This window comes from Chenopodium album, chromosome 8 (assembly GCF_948465745.1).
Source record: "Chenopodium album chromosome 8, dcCheAlbu1.1, whole genome shotgun sequence".
Lineage (NCBI taxonomy): Eukaryota > Viridiplantae > Streptophyta > Magnoliopsida > Caryophyllales > Amaranthaceae > Chenopodium > Chenopodium album.
The window spans coordinates 50,623,995-50,645,217 of record NC_137841.1 but is presented as its reverse complement, the minus strand read 5'-3'; the positions used below and the strand labels follow the sequence as shown (position 1 = coordinate 50,645,217).

General features: G+C 36.3%; 1 pseudogene across 1 annotated transcript; it reads left to right on the top strand.

Annotated features, from left to right (window-relative positions):
* Positions 1 to 4,966: 4,966 nt before the first annotated feature.
* On the top strand, positions 4,967 to 19,029 carry LOC145643021 (phospholipid-transporting ATPase 2-like; annotated as a pseudogene). The gene is made up of 8 exons (XR_014115738.1): positions 4,967 to 4,972; positions 5,024 to 5,177; positions 16,424 to 16,541; positions 16,639 to 16,819; positions 17,283 to 17,334; positions 17,710 to 17,837; positions 18,212 to 18,362; positions 18,486 to 19,029. The product of XR_014115738.1 is annotated as a phospholipid-transporting ATPase 2-like (transcript).
* Positions 19,030 to 21,223: the final 2,194 nt, after the last annotated feature.

Below are 21,223 nucleotides of genomic sequence, written 5' to 3'. Positions count from 1 at the left end.
AAGTAAGTACTTTAATGGTTTAATTGATATTATGATGTAGAAATCATGCTTAGATTGTTATTTTGATTCCTAGTATCATGTCTAGGGTAAATTTAATATCAAGTATGATTAAAAGTACGATGCTTCCTATATTCTTCCTAATATTTATTCATGTTAGGGTTAAAGATTTGATTTTTAATGCTTAGTGACATGCTAGGGTTTGTTATTAATCTTGTTAGTATCATGCCTAGGATCTTGCTATTTTTATTATGCTTTAATATTAACATGAATATGATTATGATTATAATTGTTATAATGATTATGAATATTATTAATATGATGATTATTTTCTTTTATGATTATTATCATGATTATTTCAATTATAATTTATTTTTATGATGATGATATTCATTATTATGTTGCTTGATGCTTATTATTTATTGCTTGATCACACCTTTTATTGCATGTTTAAAGGGAATTTGTATTTGCAATCACGCTTAATAAGATAATTGATAATCTTGTTAGGGTTAATGTGATTATAAATTCAAGTGATCGCCAATAATAGTTTATTTGTGCATTAATATTCAACCAACATAGATTAAACAGGTTTAGGGTTAACCTATTGATTGCATGTTAATCAGAAAGCGCACATGAATACGAGCAGAATAAAGTAGAGGCCTATTATTAGGGCAGGTTTAATCTCTTTTAGGTTGGATTTGTACCATCATCCCCGAACCCTTATTTGGTTCATGACCTTATGGAGTTGACGATCTCTTGGATCGTTAAGGGGTGTAACCTTCACCTCGTCAACCGTTTACAAGTTCCTAAAAAAACTTGTTGGCGACTCTTTTGCTCTATCTTCTTCCCTTTTGGATGCCACCGTACTTTAGTGTATGATCACAGTGGGGTTCAAGCTAGTGGGATTTTAAAGGCTTGAAATTATTCCCTACACTTGCTATTTGATGCATAGCCAAGGAACACAGCTTCATCACTTCTTTCATCAAATTTTCCTTTGTCCCTTTTTCCATTATTATGGACAAAACACCTGCATCCAAAAGCTCTAAAGTGAGAAATATTGGGTTTTCTGCCCTTAAACAATTCATATGGAGTTTTATTGATGATTGGTCTCATCATAACTCGATTTATAATATAGCAAGCAGTGTTGATAGCTTCAGCCCAGAAGTTCCTTGGAAGTCCACTAGCTATGAGCATTGTTCTTGCCATATCTTCTAGGGTCCTGTTCTTCCTCTCCACAACTCCATTTTGTTGAGGAGTTCTTGGGGCTGAGAAGTTATGATCCATGCCATTTTCTCTGCAAAACTCATCAAATCTTGAATTTTCAAACTCAGTTCCATGATCTGACCGAATGTGGATAATTTGATTTCTACTAGTCTTCTGCACTTTCTTGGCAAACGACACAAATTCATCAAAGGTTTCATCCTTGCTAGACAGAAAAATCACCCAGGTGAATCTAGAAAAATCATCAATAATAACTAGAACATATTTCTTTCCACTTCTACTTTGAACACGCATGGGGCCACACAAATCCATATGAATGAGTTCCAATGGCTTTGTGGTGCTTACCATGTTTTTACTTTTAAAGGATGACCTGACTTGCTTGCCTCTCACACATGCATCACAGATATGTTGTACGAGGAACTTGACTGAGGGAAGCCCTATGACCAAGTTCCTTGCTCTAAGTTTATCCATGAGTGAGAAACTAGCATGTCCAAAACGTTTATGCCATAATAAAGGATCATCATTAATGGCAATCAGGCATGTAAGGTTGTTCCTTGGGACTGAATTGAGATCCACAATGTAAGTTGTTCCCCCTCACTAGGAACTGCAAAAGAACTCATTGATTAGTTTCAAGAACCCAGGTTTCCTTGGGTTCCTTAGACGTTGAAGCAATATCAGATTTTTTAACCCAAACTTGCTTAACATTCTTACTAACAGATTGTTCCTTTTTATAACAAGTATTCACTAAGTGACCTGTTTTCCCACAAAAGGAACAAACTTCATGGCTAGGTAAATCAACATATTTCTTTTTACCTTTATGCTTAGATCGAATGTATCCTAGTCCTTCAGTTCTTTTGGTTTGAGCATTCTCAATCCATTTAGGTACACCAAGCAGACCAGTGCTTCTTTCTTTTTTGATTGCAAGTTCCTTTTCTAAATTAGCCTTTTCTATTCTTAACTCATCAAGATTGTGTTTTAATTTTTCAAAATCTTCATTAAACTTAGGCAATGATTCAGAAGAGGAACTTGACGACTTGAAATCAGTACCGGCAAGCTTGTATTGAGTCAGTTCTACATTAACCATTATATTTTCATACTTGAGTTTTTCATTCATTTCTTTTAGAAGAAGATTCTTATCAAAAAGATCAAAGAATCTGCCTTGAACATCAGTACGCTGGTTCTCAATCCAGGTACTGTGTTCCTTACAGATTTTAAGAGCTTTTTCACATTCATTAAGCTTTTTAATATCTATTATCCAATCATCTTCCATTTCTAAAATGTAACCAATAAGTACTTCTTTAGGAAGAGTTCTAAGATAATTAGGATCAGCACGTACCTCTTTATCCAGTTCATCATTGTAGGCCTTTTCATCACGTTTTGCCATTAGACATAAATTGGCTGTTTCTTCTTCAGGCTGTTCCTCCTCATCATCACTCTCAGTATCTCCCCAAGCAGCAATCATAGCCTTCCTAATGTCTGTTTTGCTGTAAGGAGTTTTGTTGCTCTTGTTCTGTTCCTTGGCCTTCCCTTTACCTTTCTCATTTTCCCACAAGGGACATTCACGAATAAAGTGATCTAGGGATCCACATTTGTGACATCCAGAATCAGCCTTTGAGTTAGAGGACTTCTTGGTGAAGTTCCTTGTTCTATTATTTCGATTGAACATTCTTTTGAACCTTCTCACCAACATAGCCGCTTCTTCTTCATCTACCTGAGATTCTTCTTGATCACCAGCTTTGAGAGCTAAACCTTTTCCTTTGTTCCCTTCACTATTGCTTGTTCCTAAGTGCAACTCATGAGTCATGAGGGAACCAACAAGTTGCTCAATGTTGAATTTTATGAAGTCCTTAGTTTCTTGTAGGGCAGTCACTTTGGCTCTCCATCTTTCATCTTGAGGGAGGCTCCTTAGAACTTTCCTGACCTGCTCATCAATAGGTATTTTCTTTCCAAGAGAAACAAGCTCATTAATAATGTTAGTGAACCTTGTTAACATTTCCTGGATAGTTTCTTTAGGTTGCATTTCAAAACGTTCATATTTAGACATAAGCAAATCAATTTTAGAGCGTTTCACTTCATTAGTTCCTTCATGTGTTACTTGTAGCAAATCCCAAATTTCTTTAGCATTTTTACAGCCCATAACACGATTGTGTTCATGGGACCAAGACCACATTGAAGTAATTTAACAGCAAGTGCATTAATTTCCATTTTTTCAAAATCTTCCTTATCAAACTCAAACATGGGTTTAGGTACTACCTCATTTTCACCAACGGTTTTGGTGATTTCGAAATCACCAACTTCTATAGCTCTCCAAACTTGGTAGTTGTCAGCTTTGATAAAAATTTCCATCCTGTTCTTCCAATAGGTGTAGAACTTCCCATTGAACATAGGAGGACGCTGTGTAGAGTAACCTTCTTCCAGTTTCTCGTGATTGTTCATGTTGCTTCCAAGAACTTAACTCGTCAGGGTTTCCTGATTTCTTCGAGGAACAAGCTCTGATACCAATTGTTGACTCGAATGAACAATACAAGAGGGGGGTGAATTGTATTGTAGAGGAACTAGGGTAATTTTTGCGAAATTTATAAAGGAACTCGAATAAAAACTAAAAGTGCAAAGAGAGATTTTACGTGGAAAACTTCTTGGCCCTAATCAAGAAGTAAACCACGACCACAAGGGATTTTAACTCAATTCTTAATAATAATAGGGCAAACAACCTATTACAAATTAAGACTCTAAACTCAAGTTCCTCTATGAACTTAAGCTCCCTTCAACTGATCCCTCAATCAGTTGAACTCTCAAACACTCTCTCTTTCTCCTTGCTTCACTCAAAGCAATAAAACACTCTTAGAGTTTCCCCAAACTCTAACCCAATACAACTCAAAGGTTAAACTCTAAATTGCTAAGTACAAAGACACTCAAGGACTAAAGTGGATTATGACTCTTTTTAAAAGCTAAAAGACTGTAATGCTCAAGTGTATTTTTCCAACTGAAAACCAAGGCTATTTATAAAAGAGTTTTGCAGTTAAATCGTAGTTTCCTTGATCACCACTTAACCACAACTTCCTTAAACTAAGGAAGTGCAATTCGTGGATACTTGGGTAGCAAGCTGAGCATATTACAAGGAAGTGGTTTAATGCTTCCTATTTTCTCTTAACTCCCTTGACCAAGTGAAACAGCCGTTTATAAAGAATATTTTACAAATTAATTTTTCCAAAATAATAGGATAAAATTAAAACTGAAAATCTTTTTAACTAACAAGATATTTTAACTCAAAAAGATATTTTTCGAAATAGAATTAAAAAAAGTTAAAATATGGAAAGATAAAATCTTTATCAAATAAAATTAAATCCACTTAAATCCTATCAATTGTAATGTACTTAACACAAATACAAGTTGCCTAAAGTAAAGATAAAAATACATTAGACTCTTTGATACTATGAGAAGCTTCGACTCTGAAGCTGCAGTTCCTCACTCAAGGAACTTTCCTCACTCAAGGAACTTTCCTTTGAAGCTTCAACTCTTGAGCTTCAGTTCCCTTCAAGGAACACGACTTGATTGATTTCTTTATTCTTCCATAACTAGCTCTGATCTTGTTCCATGCTCCCTTCTCACTCAAGAATTTCCTAGCACAAACCTGTCAAAAATCAAAGCTAAAACCGAAAGTTAAACTTGTTATAGGTTTGCTTAGGTTCCTTGAGTCATCATCAAAACATATAAGCTCAACAAATTGTTATCTAAAAATTGATATTACATGGACGTATGGGTGTTCGTGAATGCATCGTTATTATTTTTTGACCCTTGATTGCAGCTTGTACAGCTCTTAAAGTCATGTGACTATAAAACATTGGCTATTGGTGATGGTGGCAATGATGTAAGGATGATACAGCAAGCTGATATTGGTGTTGGAATCAGTGGGAGGGAAGGATTACAAGCTGCAAGGGCAGCCGATTATAGCATTGGGAGTTTGCATTTTCAAGTATTTTTTTGTTAATTTAACTCCTCATCTCATATAATTAATTGTGGTTTTGTTTTTAGTCATGAACTTTCGTTGTTTTTTATGTTTTTTTTTTGTTGCTGTGTCAAGTTAATTATCTTTATTACTAGTTATGGAATTTTTGTTGGACTTAATGATTTTGATGATGACACAACCTCACTTACTTACAAACTAATAAGTGCTTGATTGTTTAAGTGTGTACTCAGTTATAAAGACCAGGAGAATTAAGTGTCTTGTAAAAATACCATGAGAAACAAGAAGGCCAGAAGCAGAGCTAGCCATATAGAAGAGTTCCCTCACAGGAACTGGCGCTTCAGAAATGAAAACTGGAGAAGAGAAGGTTCCCTCAGGGAACAGAAGCTTCAGAGAAGAAGCCTCATCAGAGAAGAGAAGTTCCTCCCAAGGAACAGAAGCCTCGGAGTAGAAGCTTCATCAGAGAACATGAAGACTAAATATATTTTTATATTTTAGGATTTATGTAAGTATAAGATATTAAATGGCACTCGAAAAATCTGTGTGGAATTGGTCTAAAGAGATAAAATTGTGCATGCTAGTTTTTAGGTAAGTGGTTAAGTCTTTTAACGATTATCTTTTTCTTAACCAAAAAGATTTTATTTCTGATTTTCTAAAAATATCTTTTGCAAATAAAATCTCCCACGTTTTCTAAAAACTTGCGGCCTACTCCTCCATGATTTTCTTCAAGTCATGGTCATGCACATTAAGGAGTTCATGTTTCCTTAATTTTAGGAACATGATCTTCTTAGTGGGTTGGAGTAGTGGCGTTGTGGATTTGCTGCACAAAGAAGTTTTTCTTAAACGAATTTTGGTCTATAAATAGCTGTTGATTTCAGATGGAAAAACTTACCCTTGCTCACATAAGTTTTCAAGCTTTAAACGAGTTAAGAGTCAAATTCCACACAAGTTCATTAGAGTGTTCTTAATTTCCTTATACTAGAGTTTGTTTTTCTTTCGAGTTGTAATTGAGGAATGGGGAAGTTCGAGTGAACATTTGTGTATGAGAAAGAGAAGAGAGAGAGAGAAGAGAAAGAGAAGAGAAAGAGAAGAGAGAACAGAGAAGTGAGAAGAGAGAAAGAGAAGAGAAGAGTAACAAGTTGGGTGACTTGTTCCTCAGGGTCTCAAGTTCGTTAAGGAACTTGAGTTTGAGTCTTTAGCTTGTAATAGGATCATTTGCCCTATTATAGTGAAGATTCTTTTCCCAAAATCCCAAGTGGTCGTGGTTTTTCTCCTTGTTAGGGCCAAGGAGTTTTCCACGTAAAATCTCTCTTGCATTCTTTAGTTCCTTTAGTTTATCTTTCAGTTCCTTTAGCTAACTTAATTTTAATTCCGCAAAAAGTTAGGCTAAATTCTCATACTACAATTCAACCCCCCCTTCTTGTAGTATTCTTTGGAACAACAATTGGTATCAGAGCCTAACTTCTAGGAAAATCAGGAAACCCTGAAGAAGAAAGGTCTTGGAGAAAATGAATACTCATGAGAAGCTCGAGGAAGGATACTCAACACAGAGGCCTCCTATGTTCAACGGCAAGTTCTATACCTACTGGAAGAACCGCATGGAGATCTTTATCAAGGCAAAGAACTACCAAGTCTGGAGGGTCATCGAGGTTGGTGATTTCGAAGTCACCGAAACAAATGCTCAGAACGAGGTAATCCCTAAGCCTATGTCTGAATATATAAAAGAAGACTTTGATAAAATGGAAATAAATGCTATGGCTGTGAAATTGCTCCACTGTGGACTTGGACCTCACGAACACAATCGTGTTATGGGGTGCAAGAACGCTAAGGAAATCTAGGATTTGCTGCAGATTACTCATGAAGGAACTAATGAGGTTAAACGCTCAAAAATTGATCTACTTATGTCTAAGTATGAAAGATTTGAAATGCAGCCTAAGGAAACCATTCAAGAGATGCTAACCCGTTTTACTAACATCATAAATGAGTTAGTTTCCCTTGGTAGACAGATTCCTACAGATGAGCAGGTTAGGAAGGTTCTTAGAAGTCTTCCACAAGATGAGAGGTGGAGAGCTAAGGTGACAGCCCTTCAGGAAACGAAGGACTTTACCAAGTTCAATATTGAGCAACTAGCAGGTTCTCTCATGACTCATGAGTTACACCTTGGAGTCAACAATGAACCCATGAGGAATAAGGGATTGGCTCTTAAGGCTGATGAGGAGGAAGACTCAGAAGTAGAAGAGGATGAGGCTGCCCTAATTGTGCGAAGATTTAAAAAGATGTTCAAGAAAGGCCGAACCTCAAGGAACTTTGGGAAAAAGACCTCAAATCCAAAGCCTGACTACAACTGCCACAAGTGTGGATCTCCAGATCACTTTATCAGAGACTGTCCCCTTTGGGAAAATGATAAAGGGAAAGGAAAGGCTAAGGAACAGGGAAGAGAAAAATTCAGCAAAGCAAACTATCAAAAGTCAGACATGAGGAAGGCCATGATAGCAGCCTGGGGAGACTCAGAAAGTGAAGAAGAAGATGATGACCAACCAGAAGAGGAGACAGCCAATCTCTGTTTAATGGCCAAATCAGATGATGAAAAGGCTTACCTTGAGGAACTCTAGAAAGAGGTATTTCTTGATCCTAAACAGCTTAAAACTCTCTCTAAAGATGTCTTGATAGATATATGTCTAGAAGAAGAAGAATTCTTTAGAGATACATGTGTAAAGTTGAAAAAATGTGAAAAAGCTCTTAAGGTTTGCAAAGAACATGGTGCTTGGTTGGAAACAGCCTATGCCAAGTCTCAAAGCAAACTAAGAGAGCTTGATTTTAAATACAAACACATAACTGAGATAGCTGATAGGATTAAGAATGAAAGTATTCTTCTGAATGTTGAACTAACTCAGTATAAGCTCATGAATTCTGATATCAGTTCTAGCAGTTCCTCAAGCGATCAATTGCTTAAATTCAATGTTGATTTTGAAAATTTGAAAAATGAGCTTTCTACTTTAAAAACCCAAAAGGATCAACTTGAATCGGAACTGAATGCTAGAAAGAATAGAAGTATTGACCCAAAAGTCATACCTAAGTGGATAGCTGAAGCTCAAGGAAAAAGAACTGAAGGTCTTGGTTATATGACCAAGAAAGGTAAGCAAAAGAAATATGTTGAGCTTCCTAGCATGAAGGTATGCACTTTTTGTGGTAAGACTGGACATCTCTATGGACAGTGTAGGATAAGAGAAGAAGCTAATAAAAGAAATGTAAAACAAGTGTGGGTCAAGAAAACTGATATTGCATCCACGTCTAAGGAACCCAAGGAAACCTGGGTTCCTGATCCTAATGCTTAGTTTTCTTGCAGGTCCTAGTGAGGGGGAACAACTCGTGGTATCTCGACAGCGATTGTTCAAAGCATATGACAGGTGATAAATCAAAATTCCTCTCACTAGAAGACTACCCTGGAGGAACAGTAACCTTTGGGGATAATAAGAAGGGCGAGATCATTGGAAAAGGCAAAATTGGTAGATCAAAATCTCATTCCATTGATAATGTGTTCCTGGTCGAGGGCTTAATGCACAATTTGCTCAGTATATCACAATTTTGTGACAAAGGAAACTCTGTAAGTTTTACTTCTGATTCTTGTAACATCATCAACAACAATTCAGGAAAGGTTGTTCTAGAAGGAACAAGAAGAGGGAACACTTATACAGTTGACCTCAACTTAATCCCAAGGAACAACCTTACATGTCTGAGTGTTGTTGAAGATGATCCCCTACTATGGCATAAACGTTTTGGACATGCTAGCTTTTCATTACTGGACAAGCTAAGATCAAGGAACTTGGTTGTGGGACTTCCTATTATCAAGTTCTTACAGAACAAAGTTTGTGATGCATGTGTGAAAGGCAAGCATGTTCGCTATCTTTTAAATTGAAGAAAATGGTGAGCACTACAAAGCCTTTGGAATTAATCCATATGGATTTGTGTGGTGCCATGAGAATTCAAAGCAGGAGTGGCAAGAAATATGTTTTGGTTATTGTTGATGATTATTCTAGATTCACTTGGGTTATTTTTCTTGCTAGTAAAGATGAAACTTTTAACGAGTTTGTTGCCTTTGCCAAGAAAATACAGAAAATCAGTGGTCACTCCATAGTCCATCTCAGATCAGATCACGGAACTGAATTTGAGAACTCAAGATTCGATGAGTTTTGCAGGGAAAATGGCATGAATCATAACTTCTCAGCTCCAAGGACTCCCCAACAGAATGGAGTTGTAGAAAGGAAGAATCGAACCCTTGAGGAAATGGCTAGAACGATGTTGATTGCAAGTGGATTGTCAAGGAACTTCTGGGCTGAAGCCGTAAATACAGCATGTTACGTCCTTAACAGAGTAACAATCAGAAGTATCATCAACAAGACTCCCTATGAACTATTCAGGGGAAGAAAGCCAAACATATCTCATCTTGGAGCCTTTGGTTGTAAGTGCTTTGTACATAACAATGGTAAGAAAAACCTAGGGAAATTTGATGAAAGAAGGGAAGAGGCCATATTTCTAGGATATGCCTCTGATAGCAAAGCTTATAGAGTTTACAATAAAAGCTCAATGTGTGTTGAGGAAAGCATTCATATAATCTTTGATGAAGTTAACCAGTTTGTGAGTGTACAGGAACAAGAAGATGATAATGATTTTGAAATTGGATTGATAAGAGACAGGGATGAAGAAGAGACCCAAAAGCAAACCAAAGAAAAGCAGCCTGCTCCAGAAGAGGATCATCAAGAAAATGGAGAGGTTCCTCAACCAGATGAACAGGTGAATGAGGAACAAGCAGAAGAAGCAGAAGGAACAGAAACAGAAGCTCCTCAAATTGGAGTTCCAGCAAGGGAATTCCAACCCAGGCCATTCAGGTATCGAGGTTCCCATCCAACTGATCTAATTATCAGTGATATAGGAAAAGGAACTCAAACAAGATCACAGATGAGGAACTACTGCGCATTCCATGCATTTCTGTCCATTCTAGAACCAAGAAATCATCAAGAAGCCTTGGGAGATGCTGATTGGATAGTGGCCATGCAAGAGGAACTCAATGAGTTCGAAAGGAACAAGGTCTGGCACCTTGAGCCAAAGCCTAAGGGAAAGAAAGTAATTGGGCTCAAATGGGTGTTCAGGAACAAGCTTGATGAACATGGCACCATAGTAAGGAACAAGGCTAGATTGGTTGTAAAGGGCTACAACCAACAGGAAGGTATTGATTTCGATGAAACCTTTGCTCTTGTAGCTAGATTAGAAGCTATTAGAATTCTAGTGGCTTTTGCTTCTTTTATGGGTTTCAAACTCTATCAAATGGATGTGAAATGTGCTTTTCTAAATGGTTTCTTAAATGAGGAGGTGTTTGTTGAACAACCTCCAGGTTTCGAAAATCCAAAATTTCCAAATCATGTTTTTAAGCTTGATAAAGTTCTCTATGGGCTCAAACAAGCTCCAAGAGCCTGGTATGAAAGGCTTTCAAAGATCCTACTGAAAAATGACTTCAAAAGAGGAAAAGTAGACAAAACTCTTTTTCTTAAATCTCGAGGAACTGATTTGTTAGTTGTACAGATCTATGTAGATGATATTATATTTGGTGCTACTAACAATGGTTTGTGCAAGTACTTTGCTGAGCTAATGGGTGGTGAATTTGAGATGAGCATGATGGGTGAATTGAATTTCTTCCTTGGACTTCAAATAAAGCAAACAGCTGAAGGAATAATGATTCATCAACAGAAGTATGTCTAGGAACTTCTGAAGAAGTACAACATGGAAAATGCCAAGACAAATCATACACCTATGGGAACAGCAACAAGACTTGATGAGGATCCACAAGGAACAAGTGTGGATCAAACCACTTACAGAGGTATGATTGGTTCATTGTTATATCTAACAGCCAGTAGGCCTGACATTTCCTTTAGTGTTGGATTATGTGCTAGATTTCAGTCTAATCCTAAAGAATCACATCTAACGGCTGTTAAGAGAATTTTGAGATACCTCAAAGGAACAGATGACCTGTGTCTGTTCTATCCTAGAAGTGATGACTTTATGCTTAGAGGATTCACAGATGCTGACTATGCAGGTGACCTAGTCAATAGGAAAAGCACCTCAGGTATGGTTCAGTTCCTTGGCTCTTGTCTAGTTTCTTGGGGTTCCAAGAAACAAAATACTGTTGCATTATCTACTGCAAAGGTTGAGTATGTAGCAGCAGCTGCTTGTTGCTCTCAAGTCCTTTGGATAAAACAACACTTACGTGACTTTGGTATTAAATTTAATTGCATTACTATCTACTGTGATAACACTAGTGCAATTTGCATATCTAAAGATCCAGTCCATCATTCAAGAGTTAAGCATATTCATATAAGGCATCATTTCCTTAAGGATAATGTTGAAAAGGGTTTGATTAAATTAGATTTCTGCCAAACTGACAATCAAATTGCAGATATATTAACAAAACCCTTAAATAGAGAAAGGCATGAGAAGATGAGAATGGAACTTGGGATGATTAAGTTATACCGAGAAAAATGCATCAAGTTCCCTCAGGTATGAAACTCAAACTGACATGCTTAATCTGTTGTATACTGTGCACAAGTGTTATATGTTTAATTACATAGTTAAGACAGGTTGTAAGCAGGAGTAATATTTACAAAGGGCATGTAAATTTGAAAGACATAGAATATGAAAAGTCCAAAATTGGTTGCATGAGCCTTGTTGATTTGTTCCGTGTATCAAGTTGTATTTGCAAGTGTTCTTTACTAACAATATTCAAAAGATAAAATTGTTGTGTTTATCTATTTTTCAAAATTCCAAATTCTTTTTATCTAAACACAAAAATCGGATGAATGCATCTAAATTCATCATTATCTTTTGTTCAAAAAGTAGCCCACTTACACTACTCTCTTGAAACACGGTTTGCGTTTCCCTACGCAATAAATATGAATGTCAAATAAACTAAATTCACCTTACCTCCCAAACGACACCTCACTTCACCAATTTACCTCCACCATAAAAGATGTCAGCCTCACACAAATTTACACCACACAAAAATTACCTTCTCTCTCATCACTCCGATCTGTGTTCCAAAAGGATGGAAGGTGGGATATGGTAACCTACTTACCTATGTTTTCGAAAGCTTTGGCATCTCCTTTACTGATAAAGAACCTCTGCCCCTCAAAAACACCGAATACATGCAATCTATTTTCCTTGAAAATCATAAGATGAAGGTTGTGGATGGATGTTTTGAAGTTGTGCTGGAGGAAAAGGAGAAAAGGCCTAAGGAAGTAGGTGGACTAGCTGAGGGGGAAGAGGAGAGAGCTACTGGGATCATAGAGGGAGTAGTGCAGGATATTCAGGAGGAGGAAGAGGAAAAGGTGGTTGAGGAAGTGAATGAGACAGGGGGAAGGAAGAAAAGGAAGAGTTTAAGGCTGATGAAGAAAAAGGAGCCCTCTGCACCCATTTGCATTGATATGACTGGGGTGCAAGAGGAATTGCAGAAAGTCTCAAGCTCTCCTAGTCTGGGCAAGTATGCATCTGCAGGAACAGGTTTTGCAGCTTTCAGTTCCCCATCAAAGGCTCCCAGCGAGGAGGTCAAGGAGATGAAGGATATGCTCCTGAAGGTGTTGAAGGAACAAGAGGATTCAAAGCAAAACATGGCTGAACTGAAGAAGAGCATGCTCATTCTGAGCACTGATGTCAAGAAGCTGGTCTCAAGCTCTGAACAAGGGAGACAGTCCATTGTGAAGGACATAGTGTCTCAAATCAGTAAGAAGCTGGAGGATCTTGCTGTTGATGATGACCAGAGCATTGCATCTTAACCTGTCTTTCCTTGCAACCTCTTTATGTTGATGAAACTTATGTTTATTTGCTTTTGGGAACAATTTTTTATTTGGTCTGTAATATTGTGGGCACTTTTTAATTTCTTTGGCAAACTTGCGAATTTGGTACATTTGGCCGATGTTTTTAATCGGTTTTGGATGATGAATGTCTATGTTTCTTTTGCCTATATGCTTTGTGAATATTTTCTCTCTTACATGCTTCTTGTCTTAACACTAAACCACTAGTTGGTGCTGTGTTATGGTATACTATACGTGTGTGTGATAGTTTTTGATAATGCCAAAAGGGGGAAAAGGATGCAAACTATCAAGGAAACTTAATCATTCTATGGTCTCTGTTCGAAATCTTCACAAGCTGCCTAATCTCTACATACAGGTATAATGTATATACAAGTTTTTTCAGTTTTTCCTTAAGTTATTCATTTATGCATTGTTTATTTCCTTAAACATTAGTTTCCATTCTGCATTGTATTTTGTTTTTGCATTTCCTTTCTTTAGGAATAAAATGGATTATCTCTGTTTCCTTGTAAGTAAGTTTGGTTTGTTTGTCATCATCAAAAAGGGGGAATATTGTTGGACTTAATGATTTTGATGATGACACAACCTCACTTACTTACAAACTAAAAAGTTCTTGATTGTTTAAGTGTGTACTCAGTTATAAAGACCAGGAGAATTAAGTGTCTTGTAAAAATACCATGAGGAACAAGAAGGCCAGAAGCAGAGCTAGCCATATAGAAGAGTTCCCTCACAGGAACTGGCGCTTCAGAAATGAAGACTGGAGAAGAGAAGGTTCCCTCAGGGAACAGAAGCTTCAGAGAAGAAGCCTCATCAGAGAAGAGAAGTTCCTCCCAAGGAACAGAAGCCTCAGAGTAGAAGTTTCATCAGAGAACATGAAGACTAAATATATTTTTATATTTTAGGATTTATGTAAGTATAAGATATTAAATGGCACTCGAAAAATCTGTGTGGAATTGGTCTAAAGAGATAAAATTGTGCATGCTAGTTTTTAGGTAAGTGGTTAAGTCTATTAACGATTATCTTTTTCTTAACCAAAAAGATTTTATTTCTGATTTTCTAAAAATATCTTTTGCAAATAAAATCTCCCACGTTTTCTAAAAACTCGCGGCCTACTCCTCAATGATTTTCTTCAAGTCATGATCGTGCACATTAAGGAGTTCATGTTTCCTTAATTTTAGGAACATGATCTTCTTAGTGGGTTGGAGTAGTGGCGTTGTGGATTTGCTGCACAAAGAAGTTTTTCTTAAACGAATTTTGGTCTATAAATAGCTGTTGATTTCAGATGGAAAAACTTACCCTTGCTCACATAAGTTTTCAAGTTTTAAACGAGTTAAGAGTCAAATTCCACACAAGTTCATTTGAGTGTTCTTAATGTCCTTATACTAGAGTTTGTTTTTCTTTCGAGTTGTAATTGGGGAATAGGGAAGTTCGAGTGAACATTTGTGTATGAGAAAGAGAAGAGAAAGAGAGAAGAGAAAGAGAAGAGAAAGAGAAGAGAGAACAGAGAAGTGAGAAGAGAGAAAGAGAAGAGAAGAGTAACAAGTTGGGTGACTTGTTCCTCAGGGTCTCAAGTTCGTTTGGAACTTGAGTTTGAGTCTTTAGCTTGTAATAGGATCATTTGCCCTATTATAGTGAAGATTCTTTTCCCAAAATCCCAAGTGGTCGTGGTTTTTCTCCTTGTTAGGGCCAAGGAGTTTTCCACGTAAAATCTCTCTTGCATTCTTTAGTTCCTTTAGTTTATCTTTCAGTTCCTTTAGCTAACTTAATTTTAATTCCGCAAAAAGTTAGGCTAAATTCTCATACTACAATTCAACCCCCCTTCTTGTAGTATTCTTTGGAACAACAATTTTTAATTAAGAAAAGTTAACATTGATTAGGGAAACTAAAATCTTCTTAGCCTCTCTTCTTCTTCTTCTTCTTTTTTTTTTTTTTTTTTTTTTTTTTTTTTTTTTTCATATGTGTTTAATTTGTAAATCTTATGAAGGAAATAAAAAATATCAGTTAAAGCAATTGCTTGTTAAGTCTGAAAATATACTTCCTCCGTTTTTTAATACTTGCAACACACTTTTTCACGGTAATTAAAAATAGTGGGCCTCACATGATTTGATATACTCAAAATGAGGTTGGCCATGACCTTTAAATAAGGGTAATAGTGCAACTTTTAAGTATTGTGACATTTCCATTTTAGGAAAGTGTTGTTAGTATTAAAATACATAGGAAGAATTTGTTTGCATTAAATTATTTCTTTTGTTGAAGTAGGTTAGCTTATCTGTTAATGAGACAGGAAAAAAGTTAGTAAGCTTATCTTCTTATTTCCTTTCCCTCAATCATCAGCAATTTTCTTACAAAAACTTTCCTAGGACTTTTAGATCTTGGCAGCTTAGTTGTATCAGGTGCCCAATGTAGCCTTCTGTTACACGTAATGGATAGACATTCATCCTTAATTGTGCTAGAGGGTTTTTTATGAACCACTATGCGAGAAGTATCAAGTGGTCCTTGGCAATAAATTATATATTGTTAAGAATTCTAGATACCACCTCCGTTCGTCATAATACAGTTTGACTTTTTACTCTATTTATATTCTAACTTTGACTATAGCTAATTATTAATTTATTAAATGAAAAAGAAAAACAAAAAAACAGAACAAGCATTACCATGTCAATTGTTGTTAAATAAGTGTAATTAACAGTTTTATAATTTCACTTACATATAGTCAATTATTCCAGAATGGAGGAAGTAGTACATAAAGTGAATGGATGGAATTATCCATTGATGAATATGGAAAGATAAGAGTTGATATAGGGAATGAGAAAAACCACGGTATATAAACATGGCCTTGATCTATTGGTAGTTTCCTATAAATGTATGAGTAATATTGTTTCCTTTTTTTTTTTGGTAGAAGATTTAGAGTTGTGTCCAAACTTTGTCCATAAATAAGTTTTCAGACTTGGATTTATCCAAAAGGCACCTCTTATATCATTTTCTTTTTATATTTTATCAACTCAGGCTGTCAGTCAGTTGCCGATATTTGGGTCTTGATGATTTTAAGCGACTACCATATTGCCATACATTCAAAAATCCTGATTGTTAATTGTAGGTTGCCGGATCATCTCTCTAACTGAAGATGATTGAACATATTTTGACCTTATAAAATTTATAGATATTACAGATAATTCATTTTCAAGCTAATTTATGGAAGAGGAGCATATTGTTTCTGATTAAGAATTTAATTAGTATGGTAAACTGTTTATTACATGTTCCTTTTTAGATAAATATTTTGACATGGATCTTGGAAGTCTCTTAAACACGTTGGATGTGTTTTTGAGGCTTGACTTTGGTCTAAAATCTTATGTAAATGTGTCTCACAAGTATATCTCAATTGCAGGATTCCAATATTTAAAGAGATTGATTCTTGTGCATGGACGCTATTCATATAACCGCACTGCATTTCTTTCCCAATACTCCTTTTACAAGTCCCTAATTATCTGCTTCATACAAATATTGTACGCCACTCTTAAAGCTCTTAATCTTTGTACTTTTCTTTTATTTGGCTTCATTAATACAATTTACCTAACTCTTCTGGCCTTCTGGGACATTCAGTTACTCTTTTGTTTCAGGCATATCTGGAACTAGCCTTTTCAATTCTGTCGTTTAATGGCTTATAATGTTTTCTACAAAAGTGTTCCTGTGCAGCTGTGCTAGTTAGTGTCCTTGACAAAGATCTAAATGAGAGGACAGTTATGCAGCATCCCCAGATCTTATTTTACTGTCAAGCTGGAAGGTCTGCACTTTTCTCTTGGAGCTTGAAATATATGGTTCACTAAAGAAAACAAAAAAATTAATTAATTTGTTGGTTTGCTTCCTTGTTAAATGCATGTTTAGTTTGATGTCTTCAGAGATGATGGAAAGAGTAGTTTAAATACTTAGTGAAATCATTTAATTTTGCAGAATAATGGGTAAAAGACTGATCAGGATATGTTGGTGAAAAACTTATGATACATTATTACATTCTAGTCGAATTTTTTCGTCAGACTGGGTGAGACAGATTAAATCTATATTTCTCAATAATTACATGAATTTGCTCGGCATTGATTTCATATTTATATGTTACTTTAAGAGAATTCTTTTGATTATAACTCTTATTGGGATAAATTGTTTATAAAAATTAAAATCTCTCTGATTTAGCATTTAATATACAATCAGCTGAGTGTACTGTGTGTCTCATAGTTGCTCCTTTGTAACAGGGTTCTGAATCCAAGTACCTTTGCTGGGTGGTTTGGACGGTCTCTTTTCCATGTACGTATTTTAATCCTCATTTGCGTCTATAATGTTGTAATTCTATTGAGAATAGTGACGAAATGAAAGTCCTTAGTGAGTTCGTGCACAAATTTTAAGCATAACAATTAATTTCTTCAGGCATTTCTACCCCCTTGAGACAATTTTCACTAGTTTGATCATCTTTATCTGCCACCTTAGGAAAGTCTATTCACACACTGTAAATTCCTGCCACCTTAGGAAAGTCTATTCACACACTGTAAATTCCTGATTGCATTTGGTACTGGTTATCCATCAGGGACTGATGTATTTAAGTTGCATTTATTTATTGAGCTAATTTCCTATATATTCATCTTCTTGGTTGTATTTAACCGGCCAAGTTGATGCAATATGCAGGCTATTGTTGTATTTATTATCAGTTTAAATGCATATGCTGGTGAAAAAAGTGAAACGGAGCAGGTAGCTATGGTTGCGCTGTCTGGATGCATTTGGCTGCAAGCTTTTGTTGTAGCACTGGAAACAAAGTAAGCCCTAAAAAATACTTTACTCTGATTGCAAGATTTAGAATATGCTGGTTGAAGAAAGTAATATGCTGGCGAGGAATTTCGAATAAAAGATGTAGGTTTTTTTTTTCCTCCCCAAGTCCCCAACCCCCTCCCCCCAGTTAAAGGCAACTCCCTTGGGATCCAATGTGGGTCTCTTAAACCTTTCATCATTAAATGCGGTTATTAAATTGCAATTTCTGGAGCTATGTATTTTAAAAAGAGAGATTGGGGTGGTTCACACTTTGGCCCAGTTATGTACCTCGATTGGTTTGATCTAAAGTATTATTATTTCATACTTAGCCCCCTTGTTAGTTTATCCTGTCAAACTTATGTTCTTGTTTCCCTGGTTTTAGTTCTTTTACGATATTACAGCACCTTGCAATATGGGGGAATTTGATTGCCTTCTACATCATCAATCTCATTGTCAGCACTATTCCATCTTCAGGAATGCACACAATCATGTTCCGGTTGTGTAAGCAACCATCATACTGGATTACTATGTTTGTAAGTCTCTACTCGATGGATATCTGTTAGACTCCCTATAGATACCTTTCCTTGCCTGCTGCTTTCTTCTACTTCTGTTTTTTTTTTTTGTTGGACTGACAGAAACCTGTGTGTTTGTTTCAGCTAATTGTTGTTGCGGGAATGGGTCCCATACTAGCTCTAAAATACTTCCGCTTCACATACAGACCAAGTAAGATCAACCTATTACAGCAAGCTGAGCGCTTGGGTGGCCCCATATTATCCCTAGGTAATATTGAACCGCAGCCTAGGCTAATTGAGAACGAAGCTATACCCATGTCTGTAGCTCACCTGAAGAGGACTCCAGTGTTCGAGCCTCTGTTGCCTGGCTCGCCGAATTCCACCAGAAGGTCATTTGGCCCAGGGACACCATTTGAGTTTTTCCAGACACAAGGCGGGTTATCTTCTAACTACTCGAGAAATTGTAAGATGAATTGATTCTGCAGCATGATGGGAGTGTATAGCTTATCATACATAGCCCTTGTATTGTTTGTAATGTCATCATTTAGGCTAAATATAGAATGCGAGTATCATGTGTATAGAGGGAAAAAAAGGGGTTTATGCACATTTTTTGGGTATGGGGTTACAATATTGAGTTTAACCTTGTAATAACATTCTATTTTCAGAGTGACATTCGCAAGGATGCTTATCTCTAATACTTAGGGGGTGGTTTTCACTCATCGCATGGATTCTATGTTGTGGTGGTGGTTGATCAAACTTTGTATTAATTGGGATAAATCAAAATCAAAATAAAAATGTAATTACAATAAAAATCTGAATAAAAAATTAATAATGTATTATATATTCAACTCCTTTTGCATGCCCCCGGTTTACAGTAATTTTATTGTACATCGAACATTTTTACGAAAAAGTGACCCTTTTTCTTTATAAAAGTGACCCTTTTTCTTTACAAAAGTGACCCTTTTTATTATAAAAGTGATTCATATTTTCACAAAAGTGTCCCCTTTTTTACAAAAATGACCCTTTTTTTCCACAAAAGTGACCCTTTTTCTTCACAAAAGTGACCCTTTTTTTTCACAAAAACAGAGTATTAAAATAAAAAAAATAAACACAAAATACAAAGGTTACCCCAATGGCTCTACTTTCATCCCGTATCTTTATCTCTCCTCAAAACTAAACATTTCCACCATTAACAAACCTTCAAATTCTCTCTCCTCCATCAAAACCTCAACCCCTTTCTCCCTCTCCGTTACCAACTGCAAGCCCTCATATTTTTCCCTTCATAGTTGTCGTCATCGTCACCTCTGCCGCCATAGTCATCACCACCTCCGCCGCTGCCATGTTTGCCACCATCAAAGTAGATGAGGTGAAATGATAAAAACCCACAATAAGGTATATATGCAATTGGGGTCGAGGTATTCGGAGTTGTTGTAATTCCGGACTTCAAACTCGACAAATCGGGGGATGGGGGGAGGTCAGAAGCGCTGGAATCAGGGGATTGGGATGGTTAGCAAGGTCGAAATCGGAGGGGGACGCCGGATTCTTAGGAGAAGCTAAGAGAGTGGCGACAGGAGTGGTGGTTTGGCAGTTGTTGGTTGTCCCAACTTCCGCCATTCACTAATTTACTGAACACCGGCTTTTTTTAAAAATTTGTGTTATATATTACTTGCTCTATTATTCTTGTGGACATGTTACTTTGTCATGCTTCTCATTGCAAAATTCAATCAGTTGCGTTTAGATAATATCCTTAAATTAAGGATTTTTTGAGAAATAACCCGCCCACTATTGTTATTGTTAACTTATCATATTAGTACCCGTCAACAAAAAAAATATATTATATTTTGGAAAATTGTCAAAATAATACAAATTTGAGCGGTTGGCTATAAATAATTCAATCTTTTGATTATTTCTAAATAATACAAATTTTGTGGAGTTTTCGCCTAAATCAAGTTATAATTGGTTATTGACTTGATTAACAGATTATATGGGACACATGTCAAAATATTATCGGTTTAGCAATTTAATGTGATTATTTATTTATTTATTTATTCATTTTTAAAAGATTATTAGCCACCGCTCCACCCTTCTCTGCCCCCCGGCACCAGCAGCGTAGATCCAACCTCCCCCCATATCGGCGCCGACCCCCTTGCCTCTTCCGTCCAACTGCCAACCCATCCCGAAACCACCATTCTTCTGCCCACAAAACCCCCTAAAACTCATCCCCACCTTCAAAAACCCTAACAAAAACCCTAAAGATGATGGGAAAGGTTTGATTAGGGTTTTTCGGTGGTGGGATATAGTTTTAGGGGATTCCGTGGGGAAAGGAGGAAGATTTCGAGGTGAGGGGTTATTGGTTCAGGGAAGTGGGAATGGGAAATGGGGATGCGCGAGAGGCGTGAACTAAGGAAGTGAAAGTTGGCAGCGGTGGCCGATGAAGGAGAGGGGTTTAGGGAACTTGATCTTTCTTGATTAAAATTGATAACTTGATCTTGATCTTGCTTGATAGAAGCTTGATTGAATTTTATCTTGCTTGATAATTTGATCTTGCTTGATTAAAACTTGATTAAACTTAATCTTGCTTGATAACTTGATCTCGATATTTCTTGATTAAAGCTTGACTAAACTTAATCTTGTTGCGTGACTCACATTTGATCTTGTTAAGTAGCTCGAATAAATTAGGGTTTGTTTGGCATCAGTTTTGGTTTTCAGTTTCCTGTTTTTTTGAAAACCAAAAACCAAAAACAAGAAACAAAAAAAAAAGGTGTTTCCACTTTTATGTTGTCAGTTTTCAAAATTATCATAATTTTAATAAGTTTATATAATTTTTTATTCATTATGGGACTCATATCATATACTTTTAGAAAACAAAAAACCAAAAAACA